Source organism: Rhopalosiphum maidis, chromosome 2 (genome assembly GCF_003676215.2).
Source record: "Rhopalosiphum maidis isolate BTI-1 chromosome 2, ASM367621v3, whole genome shotgun sequence".
Taxonomy (NCBI): Eukaryota; Metazoa; Arthropoda; class Insecta; order Hemiptera; family Aphididae; genus Rhopalosiphum; species Rhopalosiphum maidis.
Genome location: NC_040878.1, coordinates 72,698,443 through 72,719,064, shown reverse-complemented (window position 1 = coordinate 72,719,064; position 20,622 = coordinate 72,698,443).

Here is a 20,622-nt window from a genome sequence, read left to right as displayed (position 1 = left end):
TAACTAAAAATAAATATAGAAATAAAGAAATTTAAAATAAACTAATGAATATCATACTTTTAAAACTATTGTGAATCTATCGCTGGAAATGACATAATATTTACAGTTGATCAACGACGTCGAAATTATATAAACGCGTGAGTGATAACTGATAATATTATTAATAAATATTGGAAATCATCATCAACAAATACGGTGTTTTTCTTAGATATTTCAGTTGAAATATTTACTATGGATGTTAAAATACGCGCTGATTAATTGATTTGTGTTTACTATATTAAAACCAGTTGATTATATTCAGACATTTGTGTTTTGTCACTTGCAGACTTGGGATATTACAGGTAAAGTATTTTAACTATAATAACGCTATAAATAATATCAGTAGATATAAAAAATTAAAACTATAACATTTTGCTTCATAAATGTACATAGTGATTTCAATTACTATTACAAATAACTGTTTCAACAATAGGTACTTAAAAATACGACATATTGTTAAATAAAAGTGATTGTGGCCCAAATATATCGATGATTAATTAGAAAATTATAACATAATATAAAAATGTTATAAGACACATCACACATATGTATCAAATGAACATAGGATATTAATTTGTTTGGTGTGATAAGTCTTAAGTATAATGTTTAAAAAAAAATATGTATATTTCGTAAAATATTAGTGCGTTAACACAATTTTAAGGTTAGACAACATTATTCGAAATATTATAAATTTATAATATTATGAATGAAAGTAGATAACATATTAAACTTTCAAGTTACTTTTACAAGTTATCAATTCAAGAATATAATGTGAAACATAGTGATAGGAAAATTCTGTTGTCTTAAGACCTTGAAGTAGTAATGTATAGTATGTTTGCAGACAATAATGTATAATTAAAAAAACAAACAAATTAATAATACCCAGTTTCGTGATTTATGAAATACTACTAAAATATCTATATAAATTGTTTTTATAGTTTAAGTTATATTTGAAGGTTAAAATAAAGATTGTGGGATACTACTCGTAATTTTGGAGAATTTAATAATATCTCAAACCAACTGTTTTTTTGTTATAGGTAGGTATTATCGTACTATTATTATTATCTTTGTATTATTTAAATAATAAAATGGATATTAGCTTATTATAAATAATGATAACAGGTATTATTATTTTTTATATACATAAATAGATCTAATATATCAAACAAAATTCCCATTTTTCATATTATATTGAATCTAAAAATTTAATTTTAATTTTTTGTGTATAATTTAAGAATTTTTAATTATTAAAGAATGTAAACGTATAACTTAGTGTTCAATACTTTGTCTTTAATTATTCTACAGAATTTAAAAATTAAAATATATATATCATATTAATATTATGCTAAAATATATTTTTTTCAAGACAAACTTTGTGCTCCACGCTGCCAATGACAGTCTTTATATATTGACTTATTATTATTATTTTTTATTATTAATAGACCTGATGACAGTATTATGAGAAATTAACTATACAAATAAATAGGTATGAAATAAAAATTTTAATAATTCACTTAAAAAAATAATTCCATTTTTATTCTCATCGCAGTTTTTTTGTACATATATAATACCCGCATACATATTTGAGTGATTTTAAATAATTTATTATTTATCTTTTGTGTATTTGATAAATTTGTGTTGCATATCTGCATCTGTATTCAATGTACATGTATATATTAGATTTGCAGTGGTTTATAACCTTTTTCATTTTACACCCCCTTGTAAATTTACTAAAATCTTATTCCTCACCTTAAATTAGAGTTTAAGCTGATTTTTTTTTTTTTTGTGAGCGGTACAAATAAAACATACAAAATAACTATAGAATATACAATATACATTTACTTACTTTTATAATTTTCACAATTTTAATAATTTATTATAAATCAACTTACGAATTAATAATATTATGTATAAGAAAAAAAATTGAATACAAAAACAAAAATATTAATATAAAAACAGATAACTGTGAGTCGTTCAAATCAAGCTTTGTATCTATTAATATTAAATAAAATGCAAAAATGTATACCTACTCTGTCGTCAAAATAAAATTTGGATCAACAAGTCTATAATCAGTTTTAGTCCTCAGTCTATTGTATTCACTGAATAAGAACAAAAAAAAATTGAATGAATATCTAATATACATAAGACATACAATGCAAAAATCAGAGTTTACTATGAATGAAATATATTATACCTTTTAAGACATGTCATCATTCAGTTATTATCCTATTATTTACATAAAAAAACATTGCAATAATATTGACGATGGTGTATATATATAACGAATTTATCGAGGAAGGACACATAATTGGCATATTTTTTCAACCGTCAAGAATGGTATATAAATATGTCAATATAATGTAAACGTACTCAATTCGTAACAAAGAAACGTTTCCTTAGTGCGATAGCTATAGTTTGTAAAATTCATATGAATCTTTCCATTTCCTTATAACGTTAGATTGAGTGGATCTAATAATGTCACCTACACATAGAAAAACTCAGCTTGTGCTTTCGAATGTCACAGATTAGAGAATATTTGTACTAAAACTCTATTATAAGTTACCAAATAACGGAGAGGCAAAGTTTTAGCTTAATATAATATTAGGATACAGATGATTATTATATAAAAAAAAAATACAACCAAAATTACATTATTGAATCAGTAAGAAAGAATCTATTCAGACAAAACTACACATTTTGATCGCTCTTTTATGTGTCAAGAAAAAAATTGTTTCTTTGGAAAATAATATTTCCATCTCCGAGAACGCTTTACAGAAAAATAATATTTTCTACAACTAAAAATAAAGTAGAATAAGTTATGAACCCTATTCTCAAAGTTATAGTTATACCAAAAAAAAAAAAAAATCCTTTAGAAGGCAATTTTTGTTGAACGCGTTCATATCTCAAATCGTGTTAATCTTTGAATACAGGCTTTTAAAAACACTTCACTCTGTATTTTTAATGGCGCTCCTTGACACGTAATAAATCTAAAATTACTAAATGGTATAGAAAACGTAGAAACGACATTTACATCATAAACGAATTAAGCGCAAATGAAGCATAGAATGACCGTAAAAAATATACATACGTATAATCGGCAAATTAAATTGATACGATCTTAAAATATATAGAAATAAAAGAATTCTGCTTATATCGTATCTGCGATGTGATTAATTTTTTTTTAAATTAATGAAACGTTAGGTTGACATTTCACCAGGGTATTATATATAATAATGTATAATATATTCATGCACAAACTCAAACTGTTATAATAGTTGACCCTTCTATTAACGTGGAATAAGCAGATGAAGATGATTACAAAGTTGAGTTTATTAAACATAGATGATATCGTAAAACGTGAGGAAATGTGATTTTGCTTTTAGTTTATTACGACAAATATACCTGTCCAATAATTCAAACACTACACGTAGAACTTTAAGCATAATTAATATATTTAAATTAAATTATTGTAAGATATACTAGGAAGTATAGAAATATATGTGACTATATCATAATAGGTATTTTATGTTTACTTAATTTGTAATTTATGAAATAACTCTGTATGTTTTGATTAAATGTGAATGTACCGTTGCACTGGTACAACTTATAAACTATGAAATATAATATATTCTGTAAGTTATCATTTTATAATGTAAAAATCAGTATGATGGTAATACATTTCGTAAATATTCACACGTCATAATATATCTAAAAATCAAACGCAATTCTTACACATAACGATACTATTAAATATTTAATCATAATATAATATTCGAGTTAATTTTTTTACCATAGAGTTGATGTATCAATTTATATTATATAATAATATAGGTATAATAAATGAACTTCAGTTTGAGTTTATTTTCCAATATCAGTATCAATTTAAAAAAAATTGGTTGTGACGTGTGTCTATTAAAACACCGGTCCTCAGTCACAATAGCGTAATAATGGTATGACAATGTCAAATTCACTACTTATTACAAAAACTCGCCTATAATTTACAACAACGAAAATTCATCACCGAAAAATTCTTTCTCGGCGTGATCAACGTATACCTTCCGTAAGGTATTATTGTTTCGGAAAAATAAATTGCGTTCAAAACAAGTATATCAACGATTACTCACCTTTCTTTTTGCTCCCAAACATCATATTTTGGCCGCGAATATGGAAAACCCGATTCTTCTCAAGATCGCCAATCCCACATATTCGATCCTTTTTTTCGAATATACATATTCACCGAAACTTTGTACACATCACTTTTGAATCAAATCCTATAAAACCGTAAGAACTTTATTCGACCGGTATTTCAACCACCCGAAGAAGAGACCTTTTCAGATGCAGTTTCGTTGTATATTATCTATATTATATGGGTTCGACGTGTGATATATATTCTTTCTGTATATTTAGTGATTTACCAAGCCACCTTACCCATTATAATTTAATAATTTATTTATTCAAAATTTGGTACTTATATTTACTTAAATATCACATTTTAAAATTACCTAAGTTTCTAAATTTCAATACCATTTATAAATAATAGAGTATACTGTTTTGATGACTTTTTTTAAAATTTAAAATCACTCTTTTCAATTTAAATTGTTTATATCAATACAAGACATTTCGTTAATAGTTTATAGTAAAAAAGGATGGATATCCTTTGAACAAAAGCAGTTTGGATTTATTTGAAATATAAATTACAAACAAAACGAAGTATTTTAATATATGGCCCTTAAATATACTTTTGAACATTTTTAAATTTAAAAATTGTTAAGTTTGAATATGTGTATGAAAATAGTACTTGCATATTTTTGTCAGGCATATGAATTAAATATATATATATATATATATACTTAGGATAGTTTCAATGGATTTAGGTTTACCCTCACTCGTTTGACACAAAACCAGGATTTTCCGTACTAGAAAATGTGCCAATAATCTATGTGATTGTAAAAAAAATAATAATTTTACTTTTTTTTCTGGTGTAGGTTATATGGTTTTAGGATTTAGTATAAGAAGCTAAATATACATTACAGAAGGTTTTTGGGAAAGAAAATATCCATAAATTGGTGGCTTCCGTACATCGCAACATTGAACGTGTATTTTCTATACTAAAAAAACTAATACAATAGTATCACGTCTACAATCAATTTCAACTCTGCCAATTTCCCAAACATACCCTATTATTGTGAGATGTTAATGATTTATAAAAATGTGTGTTTATTGACCAATAGAATAATTTCGATGATTTATGTTTGATTCATAATGAGGCTGTGAGTCATAACCAGAATCTTTGGTTGTTGTGATAGTTTTAAATAAATAATACACAAAATGAGCACTGTTTATTTTTTTTTTTTATTACTTTGTTCACAATGGTCGTATACGTGTTCAATAAATATAATTATTATATTTATTAAGAGTATAATTTGAAATTAATTAGTGATACTTTGCTTTCCCCGTAGTAGAGGTACCTATAATTTGAAAAAGAATCAAGGAACTTTATACGAACATTTTAAATTTTATTGTACCAATAATAAATAAACTATTTAATATTTCAGTAAATTAGTTACATAATAATTAACAAAGAAGGAATGTTGAACATTCGAACGTTTCCTGCGTTGAAGAATACCTTTTTATAATGAACTCAACTTCACTGGTACATTTAAAATTTTAAAATATTAAAAGAACATTAGGCTCAAGTCTCTGTAGAAAACGTGAAACTTTTAAAATACATTAAAACCAAAAGGGTTTTTATTTTAATATAACTAGGGTGTAATAATCTCTTGGGAGTATTATACGAATAAACCAGGTATATTTCAACAACTCTTTCTTTTTCTGTACATAATTTAAAGGTTCTGTATGATATACAAATTATCATCATTTAACAATGGTAGGTACTAAGGTACCTATTCGGTGAAACCTCTACAGCTTCAGTAAACATCGTTGAAGAAACCCAAAAAAATGTCTAATATTGAAACGTTATGAATGATAATATCATGTTTGTTAAAATTTTAAAACAATTACTATAAAACGTGCATAGCAGATTTGTGATTATAAGTATTGTTTTTGCAAGTTCTGAATAGGTACAAAATTTAATATGAAATCTAATTTAATCAATAATCTAAAAATAATCAACCTTAAACAACCATTAGTATAACTTGAAATGGAAGTCTGGTTCATAAACAATTTTGTATTTAATAAACCACTTTTGTTAGACAAAATTATAAATAAACGCATCATCAATTTTTATAATAGATTTTTTTAAATTATTATAAATCAATTAGTGTTCAAGTAACAATGCGGTAAAGAGGTATTCAAATACTTTTATTTGTATGCATTCACTAGAGAATAGTATAGAACAATTCTAAATTTTATAAAGTTTTTCTAAACCGAAGTCTTATTGAACAAAAACTATAAAGTTGTATTTTACATAGATATATATCTAAAGTTCAACGTTACCAGCCATTAACAAAGAACTTTTTAAAATTATGTCATATTTCGTTTCAATATTTTTATATTTTTTTGATTATTTTATATTTATAATTTAAAAATTTAATAGTGCACTAAAAACATATTCAAGAAAACTTGAGTTTTTTTTTTAATACTATTAATGCCACTGTTGAAAAGATAATAATGTAAGTTATTAAAATCTACCATAACGTAAATATTTTATGTGTGTTTCAATTATTTTAAATCCGTCTTAGTTAAATATTAAAATGTAATTTAAATTCCTAGAAGCGCCTAAATGTTATTAATATTTATTAAAAAAAAAAAAAAACAAATATAACATAAACAAACAAATTATAAATACTTTTAGGCCATACACAAATTTTAAGAACTATTAAAAAAAAAAAAAAAACCCAAAATTAATTTTATGAAACGTAACGTACACAGGTTTATATAAAATGCATAAGGTATTTAGGTGGATACTCTCCTCTAACTACTTTATTATCGTTACACTTCGACCTCGATGATTTTTTTTTTTTTTATTTTAATTATTTAAAGCCATGTATATTTTGGGAGACGTAATTGGTACAGATTTTAAAAGATTAATGTTTAGTGAAAAGGGGATGAAAAAAAACGAATTACCGTACTTAGAAACCAATTATCATCTGATAATACGATGTTATATCGTGCAAAAAATTCTAACCCGTTATATATAAACGTGTTTTAACGAGATATTATTACGTCGTGAAAATGTCACACTATTTCGGCGGATGACGGCCTACATAATGTAATATAATAAGTACTATAAATCATTCTTGGTCTGTAGAAGAGTTTTTTAAGTATTAATTGTGTGATTATCGATAAAATTTACCTAGTGATGACGATACGATAGTCGCAGCGGAGGCACGTGTGCCTGTGTGGATAATAATTGTATGGCAAACATTTTAGGAAACTTTGTTGTTTTGTTTTTTTTTTCAATAATCGAATGAAAAACAACGTCGTGTTGAGGATGGTCAGGGGAGATAGAGAGGTACGAAAAATAATTTTAAAAACAATATATAATATTAAGTATTATAAATATTTCGAATTCATCGAAAAATCACGTCACTATAGACGTGGTGTATACGAAACACTTCCGGCATGGATTTCGGCGGAACGATCGGGTAACGAAAAATTAATTTGTTTTTTCGAACGTTATCGATAACAAAAAAAAAAAACAGACCGAATACGTCGCGGCGGCGTTGTAAACTCGATACACGAGGACCGACCGGTGTACGTCCAAGACGGCGGTATGCGAGCGCGCAAACTGGCTGGACTTGGTGTCGTCGACGACGAGCTTGTCCCGTTCGGCTCGGTGGTGACGGGCAATGACGGCCGCGACCGAACCCCGGCGGTACGCCACGAACGCCCCCGTGTGTGTACGTTAAGCCGCCGCTGCCTACGACGACGTCGTCTAAACCGCGGTTCAAGCCGCTCTGTATGTCGCGCGCGTGTCCGTGGCTCGGCGAAAATGTATCGCCCGAGAAGGCGAAGAAAATACGAAACGGTTTTTACGTATACCCACTCGGTCGATCCCGACCTGTACCGAAACGACCATGTAACCATACGAAACGGTTAAGCTTCGAAAGTGCTAGACGTGTTTGAAATTTTCCAAACGTAATATTTTGCTGAACGGACGCTTCCGGAACTGGTTAAGACGGTATAATGCGCGTGTACGAGAATGACGAGTTTTGTTGGTATATTAATATGTTATTTCGAAGTACACGTCACGACTATTATTGCGATAATAATGTAACCGTGCATAGTGCTTTGTTTGGCGTCCAATACATTTACGCTCCCCAACACATCAAATCCATTAATGGTATATAACAGTCAAAAAATTATTTTGTATTTAAATGTGCGGCGATTAAGTACAGTCGTGTACGTTGTGCTCGCAATAATGCTTAAGACACAATAATGTAAGTTTAACGCATTGACTATTTGTAAAGACGAATACGAATCCGATTCATCGACAGTGTCATCAATACCACCGCGTGCGACGACAAAATTCAAAATATGTGTATTACGGAGTTCTGTTTGCCTGGTAATTTATCGCCGCGGTCGCATATTTATGCCGTATCAATAGATGTGCAAGTCTTGATCACTCGATATTTACGTAAAGAAAAACCGAAAAAAAAAACCAATTCGATTTCGTCTTAATAGCTTATTAATATTGTCCATTAGTGTTATTAACTTTAATTTATAAGAATAAAATGATTCTAATGTGTGTTTATAGTTATTAATTATTAATTTTTATATTCTTTTTATTTGTTTATTTATTTATATTTACGTATTGTATTTGTATTTTAGATTCTGAGCAGAACGATAAATGTATACAGAATATTACCCAAAGCTGAAATTAATAGTTTAATTTAATTTATAATTCTATGGGTATTTGAAAAATGTTATTAAAATGTGTATTCAAATTATTTATACTTCATTGATTTATTACAAGGTATTTTAAAATAATATTATTTACTGTTAATTTTCCATATCCACATTTGCTAAAAATATAAAATTATTTTCTTTTTTTACATATTGTACAACTTATTCGTGGCTGATAAAATATAAAAAACAGCTATTATGGTTTAAGATGTACTTAATTTTATGATGTATTTAGAAAAAAAACAACAAATAATTAATAAAATTAATAAAATATAACGAAAACTGAGGTTCAATTATAGTTATCTATTCTACAAGTATAATATATTAAAATATTATTTTATTGAATATACGGACTTTTTATAATCACTTTAAGTTTCCTTATAATAATACTCTATGTGATTTTGTGAAAGTTCAATTTAAGTTTGAGATCTTTTGTATTAAAATACGTACTTATTTAAATATCAATTTGTATCTATTTACTTATTTAACTCGATTTAATTGTAAACGAATTAAATGTTATATATATATAATATCTGTAGGCAACTCCAATATATCTTATTTAATTTAGTAATTTTCGTTATTTTATTTGTCGTGTATAAATTCTAGTATAATATTGTATCAGTTATATATTTATAAACGTAGACCGTTGCATCTTATATTTTTTCCTCTTTATATTGACATGTATTTCAACAACAACTTTTAGTGATTTTATAATGCATGTAATTAGGACTAAATCCATATAATATGATGAATAATATATTAAATGATATACAACTATCACTTTTACTTAATATTTATATTTTTAAAATACGTGAAATCCAATTAAAATTATATCATTCATGCTGATTGTGTCTCATAATTGTTTTTATTTTGTTCATAATATAATATTACGATATTTGAAAAACATTTTATTCTATAGAATAATCAAAGCTGATATGAAATAATTGTTACTAAATTATAAGCCAAAATACGAAATTTACATTAATTTTTTAATAATATGTTAAGCACTATAGGTACTAGTTAAGTGCATCGAGTTGATCACCCAAATAATTAAAGCAACGTTTGTAAATTTATAATACAGTTTGTTGTTGTGTAAAGAATTATAACCACGGCCGTAATTCACATTACAAAGGGAATAATAATTCTCCAAAACCCGAAACCCAACGCGAGCGGAAATGTTTGTTTTGCATAAAGTTTTTTTTATTTTCTATATATTGTAAAAAAAAAATGATATATATTATAAATCTAATTAAAGTATATAATTTAATTTAAAAAAATTACATTTTAATTTCTACATATTATTTACATTAATTATTTAGACGTACGCGGTAAATTATTAATTTATATAGTTAGACTATATAACTCAACTCACCGAATTTCCAGAATGTTTCTTTTTATTCAACACTTTAACACCATTGAGCTCACGGTTTCCTTGAAACTGCATTCGTCTAATTTAAAAATCGATTCAATCTCGGCGTATCATCTCACATTCCTTACCCATGACAAAATAAAGACGGTCGCTTAGTTATAATACTACATTCAAAGTTGAACACAGCGCCGTTTACTGTTGTTGCACATGTTACATGCTATATAGTATACATTATATAAATATTATCACTGTAAATACTGAAAAGTGAGTAATTCTAGATCAAATAATATGCACATTTTTATTTTTGAGGTTTTCCCATTTCCATGTCATTATTAAATACTTGAAACGTTCAAAAACTAATTTTTTTTTTACGTCCTTAAGTATATTTTTGTCCATTTTTCTATCAATTTTAATTAAAAAACAAAAAGTTTTTTAGATCGTTTAAGTAATCGCGGAAACATTAAATATTCGCAATAATAACATACACTCTAAAAAGATAATATTTACTACCGTTAAAATCTATTTAGGTATACTAAATCAACATAGGTGGTTATTTAGATTGTTGTTGTAGAATTCAAAGATACAAGTTAGACTATAATTATTATTATTATTACCAGTTTTGTAATGTTCATAATTTATATTGAATCGTAATATCGGACCGTCGAGAATTTACCGTTTGAATAGTACAATATTTATTTTACTTTGAATTTAATTTAATAAGCTCTATACCTAGACATATTTATAGCAGTCAATATAATCTAATAGTAAGTTTTATTATCGAACAGAAATAAGTTACCCATAAACAATATTACATCGAAATAACATTATGGTTTTATGATTGTCATATTATTGAAATACATTTTAATCAGAAACCACATCAATAAAACTATGATAATTATTCTTATATTTTAGTAGTTATTAATAAAATAGTATATAATATTAAAAATAAAAAAAAGAGTTTAGTTAGGTTAAAAAGAAAAGCTAATTGTAAAACTGTTAAAGTAAATAATAACTGACTTTAAGCTTAATGAAATCTCTAAAATAAATTATAGTAAGGAACTTTTTGGGTGTTTTCACTTTTTAGGTTAATCTCTATAGAATTACACAGACCTAATTCGTATGTTACATTATATAAATTATAATAAACGTAAACCATATACACAGTATACTCTTATCTTGAAACGTTATAGATAAGATATAGTAAAATATAATTTTCAGTTAACACAATAAAAGCTCAACGAAATGTTAGAAGTTTGAACACATTATATGTACTTTACATATAATATTATACTATAATTTTTAGAATATAAACCCCGGAGTTAACATGATATACCTTTTTACTCGATTGTAGCACAAGGATTCTTCAAATGTTTCATCCTGATGTTTCAAGATATTCATAAATTGTCAACGTATGGTGCGTAGATACAACGCATTACGCATTATACTCGTCTAAACATACATACATACACACATATATACATACATGCATACATGATATTATTATTCTTTCTCGTATTTTTCAGCAAATTTTCAGAATAAATAAAAAACATCTATAAGAAACGTATTTCAAATGTAAGATGATAAAAACTCAAAATAATGAATCAATTAATTAAAATTTACAAGTCAAACTAATTTATATCCACACGTAATATTATTATAAACATATAATAATTGTTTAACCATAGTTGTGTAGTTTAATAATATATGATATTTTCCTGATGGAAGTTTCAAAAAATGTATATTAGTCTTTAGTTTTTATCATTAAGTATTGCACAAAAATACGAAATGTCGTTATTATTTTGTGAAAAAAATCATTAGGTACGATAAAAACATCTAAACTCCATACTATTAAAATATTTAATTTTAAAGTCTACAAGAAAAAATGTGTGTACTGGATATAACAGTATAGTATATACTATTGATTAAAAATAATAAAACAACATTTTTTGAATTATTATATTTACGACATAATATGTATTGCAAAATATGTAAACTATTGTCGTTGGCGTCCTGTCGTCAGTAAGCATGAGAATTATAGTAGTTTCATTTTTATAATGTTATTTTTATTATATTAGTCATTATCCAATGTGCCATTTTTCACGGTAATTTCCTATTATACATTACGTAACAGTCGCATTTCAAACATTAATTCTTAAATATTCTTCTGAAAAAACACGTTAATAAAATGTATATGTCTTTAGTTACATAATAAATAATTTAAATTAAAACATTTTATTTTATTTCGATGCAATAAAAAAATCGAAAAGTTTTTTCTCGTTCATGTAATCGTGTAATTTAAAACACCCTACGTTTATATTTTTATAACAATTTTTATAGTTGTTTTACTGTTTCCCACTTTGGTCAAAGTGATTACTAATTATAAAATAAAACAAAAATGATAATAATAACTTATTTCTTTCTAACAACTCCAAACAAACTATGTGGTGAGATTAATGTAAACACTGAGACAAATTATCGTATTATTCGTATATGTAATTTGCATTCATACATTACAATATAATTGTTTTATATACTATAGTAATATATTCTATTAACATTGTTATACATTTTAGAAAGACACATTCTAATATTATACTGACGAAATATACTATGATTATTGATAATAAGGTAAGGTGAGAAAACGTACTTTTTCTCTGCAGTGACAACAAAAAATATGTTTAAATAATTATCTAAATGTGCGATTATACAAAACATGGTAAATTTATGATATTATATTGACTTTTTATACAAAATACAATCACGCTTAACGCCATGTAAATATTTAGTTCCAGGTTTATAATTAACCATATTTCAAACAAATGGTTATATTTTAGTAAATATAAATGCAATTGCTTAATTCTGACGATAAATTGGTTTATGTGATCATGTGATTTTAATAATAGGGTGTTTTTTTCTATTATGTTATTTTGGCCTTAACTCATTACTTCTATGAATTCAAAATAATTTTTTGGATCTTAACGTATATTGAGACATAAGATAATTCAAAAGAGATATTATTGTGAATTACAATAAAATAATATTAAAATACACAGATTTTACTAAAAAAAATAAACCACTATATGAATTTTATCGGTATTATTTTAAAGTTTGCATTGATTATCCTGTTATACATTATGATCTCTCCAAATGTATTTCTAAATCCATTTCACAGTCAGAAAAAGTGTTTGTAGACATTGAAAAAACAAATTAAATCGCAAAGTCAATTTAATTTATTATTTTTATTCAGTATTCATAACAATTGAGATGAAATATTTAAAACTATGTACAAAATGTCGAACGACCATGAATTATATTACAGTTAGTCCCCATTAATTAAATTATATCCGTGCACCCTACAATTATTATATTAATCCCTATATTCTGTCAAATGACAGTTAATTTATTACAATGTACATTTATAGATACACCTTGTTCATATTTTTTTAGACAACCCGATAATAATTGAATCATTTAAACCATTACCGTCGTTAATTGTCGAGAGTCCATTATTATTGGGTGATTATATTAAAATTAAAATATAGTTGTAACAGCCTCAACAACCGCGGTAGAAGTATATTATTATTTTAATTATTTTTCTACCATATAATAAGAACTAAATTGAGTTAGTACTTAAAAATACCAATTATATGACAATGAAAATAAAAGAGCATTGCATGGTGCGTGGATAAACTTTAGTACTTATGTTTTATAATAATAATAATATAATATCTTTCACAAAACAAACTTTCAGTTCTCGGTTCTCAGTTTCGATGAAGGAATAATGTTAAGCCGAGTGGAGAACGAAAAGAGGGACGATACTGCAAAACTTCGGAACAGATGTTGTTGTTATTAAAAGTTGCACGTGAACAACGACAATCGCGTTGATAAATTTATTCTCCTGGTAATACTGTATTCGTTCAAATCCTTCCGTGGCCTTTTTAATTTCATTTTTTTTATTTTAAAGGGCAGACCGTTACAATATTTGTCAAAACATAAAATAAAAACATTGTAATAACTCAATCAATCGAATTCAAAAAAAAAAAAAAAAATAACCGATAAAATAATAATTTCAGTATATTATTGTAAAGTTAAAAAAATTACCTATTATTTTTTTACACGCTATTGTTAAATATATTTTGTTTTCTTAGTCGATTGCATTTTCAATAACCCAAACGATCTCACAATGAAAACTTTGTGACGAAAAACGATTTATAATACAATATTATCATGGATTGTTTTATGAAATATTATAGTTTGATACCTATATAATATAATGTGATCATATTACTCGTCTTTTCAACATATATAATATGTATCTACATACACATTGTAAATATAAACGCCTTATTCGTATACTTATTGAACATGCCATAACTACACTGTACTACAACAGGCTATAATATATCATCTGTACACTTTGCATTAACATTAAATTTGCTTAAAAATTGACACAGAAGATGAATATGATATATGTGCGCTATATATACGTTTCCTACAAATAAGGTATCTACCTAATATAAATAATAATACATAATATTATAATACATTTCATCTACACACTGTGGTTGAGCACATATTCGTCGTCAATTGTCGTGTCTGTGTCAAATATAATATTAAATGATTTAGGTAGTAATGTAATATTGTCATAATTTTAGTATTGCATTTAGATATTTTTATTTTTACTTACAATACCATTTACTACCACAAAAAAAAAATCAATCATATAAATGTTTTTTAATTTTTACAGAATCATGACATTGTGTGTCTTAATTTCTTATGATTAAAACTGAGTAAGTTGTATTAGTATAATCATGTTAAATATATACATATTGTATTTATTATATTAAATAAATACATATAATGAATCCATTAACAAAATTAATAATTATGAGAATTGATATATACAATAAAATATTATATAGATTTGTCCACGGTCCAACAAATACAAGTACATTTTGTCATATTAAAAAAATATTATTTTATTCATTTGAAAATATGAAGAGTTTACGAAAAAGCATCCAATAATTAATACAAAATCTACTGCTTAATATTTTTAGATTTTTAGTAGATTAAAAAAAAACACTTTATAGTGGTAGCAAATGTGTTAGTTTTATTAATATTATGCTAAATGTAATCATTTTGTTGATAGAATTAGACCACAAGAGACGAAGCTTAAAACTTTTAAGATACATTTGAGTTTCCCAAAAGCTCTTAAAAAGATTTTATCGACATACGGATAGAAGTTGAAAATGTTCCTATCCTTCTTGTGTTAAGTCATAAAGCAAACTGATTAATCTACTCTTGGGTGAGCTTTTAGTAAGCTTGGACGATTCTACAGACACTTTTTTAGTATCGCTGAGTGCTGAGAAGAAAATAAAAACATTCTCATAGCTTTTATAGCTATATGTAATGTACAAATCAAATTAAAAAAAAAAATTGTTAATGGTATTACTGTCAATTCTTTTCTGAAAGAAAACATTATAACAAATTAAAACTAACTTAATAAAAATAAAAATGCAGTGTCTATTGTAATATTATTAGGTTAAGTTTTTATAGCATTATTCTTAAGATTTTTTTATTGAAGGCAATTATTAATGATTTAAAACTTTAATCGTAAATTGATGTTTAATTATACTAAATCACACATTCACACTATTACTATTAAAAATGCTTAATGTAATTATTTTACTTTGTGAACTTTTAAAGTTTTCAATAATAATATAAAGAGTTGAAAATAAATTCCTTTCCAATGGTAATAAGTAAATTAATATTATTTCTAGCTTTTCTTGATAGACATTTTAACTTTTTGTTTAAGATAATAAAATATTTAAAACAAAATAATAACTAATAAGATTAATCTTTTAAAATTAAATGCAACCCGTACACTTCGACGGCACTAATTATCTCATCTCTTTTATAAAATTACAATAGCTAATGTTTATAAAATAATAACAATAATACACACTGAACAATTTTATATAATATTAAAATGTAAAGCGTTTATCAATTGTAATCCAATATTTAACTGTAACAATTAATATATATTTTAATTAAATACGAGTATATCGTATGTTTATAATAATAAGATACATCACAATTTTTTTAATTTAACAACGTTTTAAAACATATTTGCCATTGAAGAAGCTCATTTATGTTATTAACTATTATAATAAAATATATAAGTATTGTTTATACATTTTTTTGACAAGAAAATATTACAAGGTGCCTACATGTATGCATAATATTATATCTTTTTTTATGCAAAATGATTAACACGGATTAATTAATTTGATTTCACTTAAGCATATTGTTCTATATTGTAACAGATGACTAAATATAGAATTTTGTTAAAAAAAAAAAATTAATTTAATTTTTTAAAAATTATTTAATCATTAATATGAAATAAAATGATTATTTCACATTGTTGTATGCTTTTATTTAAATCATATAAGGTAAATCATAATTTTTCATAAATTAAGTTATCATAAAAAATGTAGTTTTTTTAGTAAAAATATTAATAAATCCTAAATATTTTAAAAGCTTAATTTAAATTAAATTAATTGCATAAATAATCTTTTATTTTGTTTTTAATTATTTATAGGCAAAAAAAGAAACAGAAATGTAATGAAAAAACAAAGAAAAAAATCATTTCTTTGATTTATGTTATTTAATTTTAATAAAATAAAATGTTAAGTAAATGAAAAGTATAAAAATTATTAAGACATTTTTTACTAGGTTTTATTAAAAGTATAAACATAATAAATGTTGCTACACGTTTTGTATTCGTTCTTGTTCATAAAAATAATGAGATTTGCCAAATAATTTTTACGCTACGATAAGTCTTACCTGTAAGCTATTGTTTTTATTTTAATATATTATATTTTTATGTAAACATAAACTATTGTTATTTTAAATAATTTATCTAAATCACAAGAAAAATATGGTAGAAATAAAAGTGAATTTTTGAATTGTTAAAATTGGAATGTTTACTTAAAATGTGTCAGTGACTTCATAACTTCGACTTAGATAAACTTAGGCCCATCGTATGATTTCCAATTTTCTTAAATTAATCAATAACAAATTACATTACTGTTAATAAGTTCACTTATTAAGCATTTGAATTAAGGTGTAACTGTGTAAGGTGTAAGAATTTCAAATGTATAATCACTTGGATAGTAATAAAGTGTAGTACATATACTATATCCTCAAGCAGGGGCTGACGCAAGAAAAAATGTTGAGTGAGGTTTTGAAAAAATAAGAATAATTACCATTATTTTGAAATAATTATTTATTTTATTTTTAGAAGTCATAACAATTAATTATAAAATCAAATTTATCCACCTCGGTGTTTTGCCATAATATTCAAGATATCTTTATAAGATACCTCTACGTCTCTGTATAAGTTCAATAATACTAATCCATTCAATCGGTCCTTCGCCGTCTTGTTTCGTAAATAGGTTTTTAATCTACGGGGACAAAAGAATGATCTTTCACTCGAAGCAACTGAAACGGGAGGCGTTGCTTCAATTTGCAAAAATCGATGTATAGACTAATATAACGTAGATTTGCAAAGGACTCTCTTCTAATGTCACGGGGATACCAGGGTCGTCAATGTATTTGTCATTGTCATTGCTCACTTTAATACACAATATACATTAAAAATAATACACTTTACGTATCAATAAATCGCACAAATCCCACCTTCTATCATACTTAATCAAAATAAGACGTTATTAGTCATGAACTCATAGTTTTATTTAAACAATTCTTATGGTCTCATTGTCAAAAAACATATAATTAGGGCTCGGAAGTTGTTGCATTTGCATTTTTTTTTTTTTTGAACCATTAGATTTATTGCTAAGTGAGCTAAAAATTCGTTCTAAAACACTACGAAAAACATATTAAAAGTTTATAGTACATATTTTTGCATATTTAGTGATTTTTAGATTTTAGAGCATATTACTTAGTTTTACAATTTTTAGAGTATATTTTATAATTTATGAAGATTTAGTATGAAAATGTTTAAACAAAAAAATAAATACATTAATATTGAGAAATATTATTAGATATTCTTGTATTGTATTGTATTGTATTTTTTTTTTTTTAAATTATGATTAAAAATTAAATATCAGAATTATTCTTATTGTTTTGCTTTTTCCGTGTTTATAATATTTTATAAAATATTTCTGCAAATAATAGTTTTGTATAAAAAATAAAATATAAATGCATATTTGTACTTTTTTAAGTGCATCAAGTTTCGAGCCTTACATATAATTATCAATAAAAAAAAATTTTAAATCGTATAAATTCAATTTAGTTCCTTCCGCTATTTTCATTTCTAACCTATTTTAACTTACGAATTAAATCAAATAGACTAGGGGTAACTAAACTGCATCTGTTCCAATTGTTAAATTCTTTTAAATACATAGTAATTACTTTCGTTTTTTTCAATTATTGTTTTGGATTTGGAAGAAGAGTTTAAAAAAGTCGATTATAGATGTATTTTGCCTTTTCATTTTCAATTTTTATTTATCAGCTGTCACGTATCGTACTGATTTGGCAATAAAAATATAACACTTATTCACTAATGTCTAATTCGGACTTAATACCGAGGCAATGTGCGGACCCGTAATGACCGTAACTCAATATAGGTACATAGGAATATTTATATTATCTGCATATCGAAGGAAACGATTGATTATTGTTGATCATTATCGCATGACCATATAACACTACATATAACATATAAATAAACATAATAGATTATAATGTGTAACGTCTAACGAGGAAACGAAATTTAGGGAAATCCATTAATCATAATGTACCATTGCAAATAATAATATTATATCGATTACGTATATGTTTACTTATTTTTACTTACTGATAATAAGAGATTTATAAACACGCCTTATTATTACCAAGTATTGCTGTCATTGAAAAATTACAAATTATTATAGATTCAATTTTATTACTGAAACATTTTTTTCTAGCATATTTTAACGCCTTCTGAATAATTAATTTTTTTTTAAGTACATAACTATTACGTTTGAAATTAATCATCCATTTATTTTGGTGGGGGGTTAAAACCCCCTCTCCTCCGCCACTGGCCTCAAGTAGATAAATTTTATGTCAAGTATATCATTGTTTCAAAAAAAACCATACATTTTACTATATTATAATTATAATATTGTAAAAAATAGATATAATAAATTCAAATCGTCATAAGATTATTTCAGAATATTCTTAAAATGCAAAAACTAAATAACTATATTTAACTTTTATAATATTTATCGTATATAAATTCTATTTCCTAAAAATAAATCTTATAAACTTTCAACATTTTATTAAATCCAATTTATTACTTCAATTCAATAAAAGTCATGACTAAATAAATTATTGTATGAAAATTGTGTTTTATGTAGTTACTCTCTACTTTGTTAATTTGTAATAACTAACTTAATTTATACAATTAAGATTTAAATGTAAGCATTTTAAATTTATTGCAAAAAATTAAAAACGGAGTATAAGAATTTATAGTTTTAATTAATATTTAAAAATGAAAATTATTCAATAGAAGTTAAATGACTATTAATTAGTACAATAATACATAATCGTATATATTTAAAAGTATACTTTTAATTATATTTTAATTTTAATTTAGAAAATTATACATTTTTAATATCAGTAAATGTCACATATGGATTTTAAATTTATATCATAAAATAACTAATATATGATTCTTGTTAAAGGATATTTGATCTGAATCAAAAATGTAAGTGAAAATGGGACATGAAAAACCCGCAGAAAGAAAATGTATGGCTTCCGTAAATATTTTAAATTTATCCTTGGATTAAGTCGGAAATTGAAAAGATATCAATTCATAAAATATCTAGGTAAGCTACATATTTTTGAATCATAATATATTAAATTATTATATTGTATACTTTAATAGCAGCTTTAATGATCAGGTAATAGTATCATTAAATCGTGTTAAGACATAATAATAATATCAGCAAATTTGATTACTCGTGATATTATTATAACTAGTGATCTTGTAATAATAATATTATGTATGTATAAAATGTATAATTTATGTTTAATATACATTTGATATTATTTATTAAAAATAACTAATAATTTATAGTAACACGGCGAAGCCGTTAGGCAAATGCGATACACAACATTTGAAGTTCTACTTTTTAGACAATACCATTGAACGATATTCATAACAGTTTTCTCAAGGTTAAATAAAAAAATCAACAATTCTATCAAAAGTTAAAAAAATTATTAACGAGAGAAGTGATAGGCTATAATATATTATTATTAAAAAGAAAGTAAAAATAGCT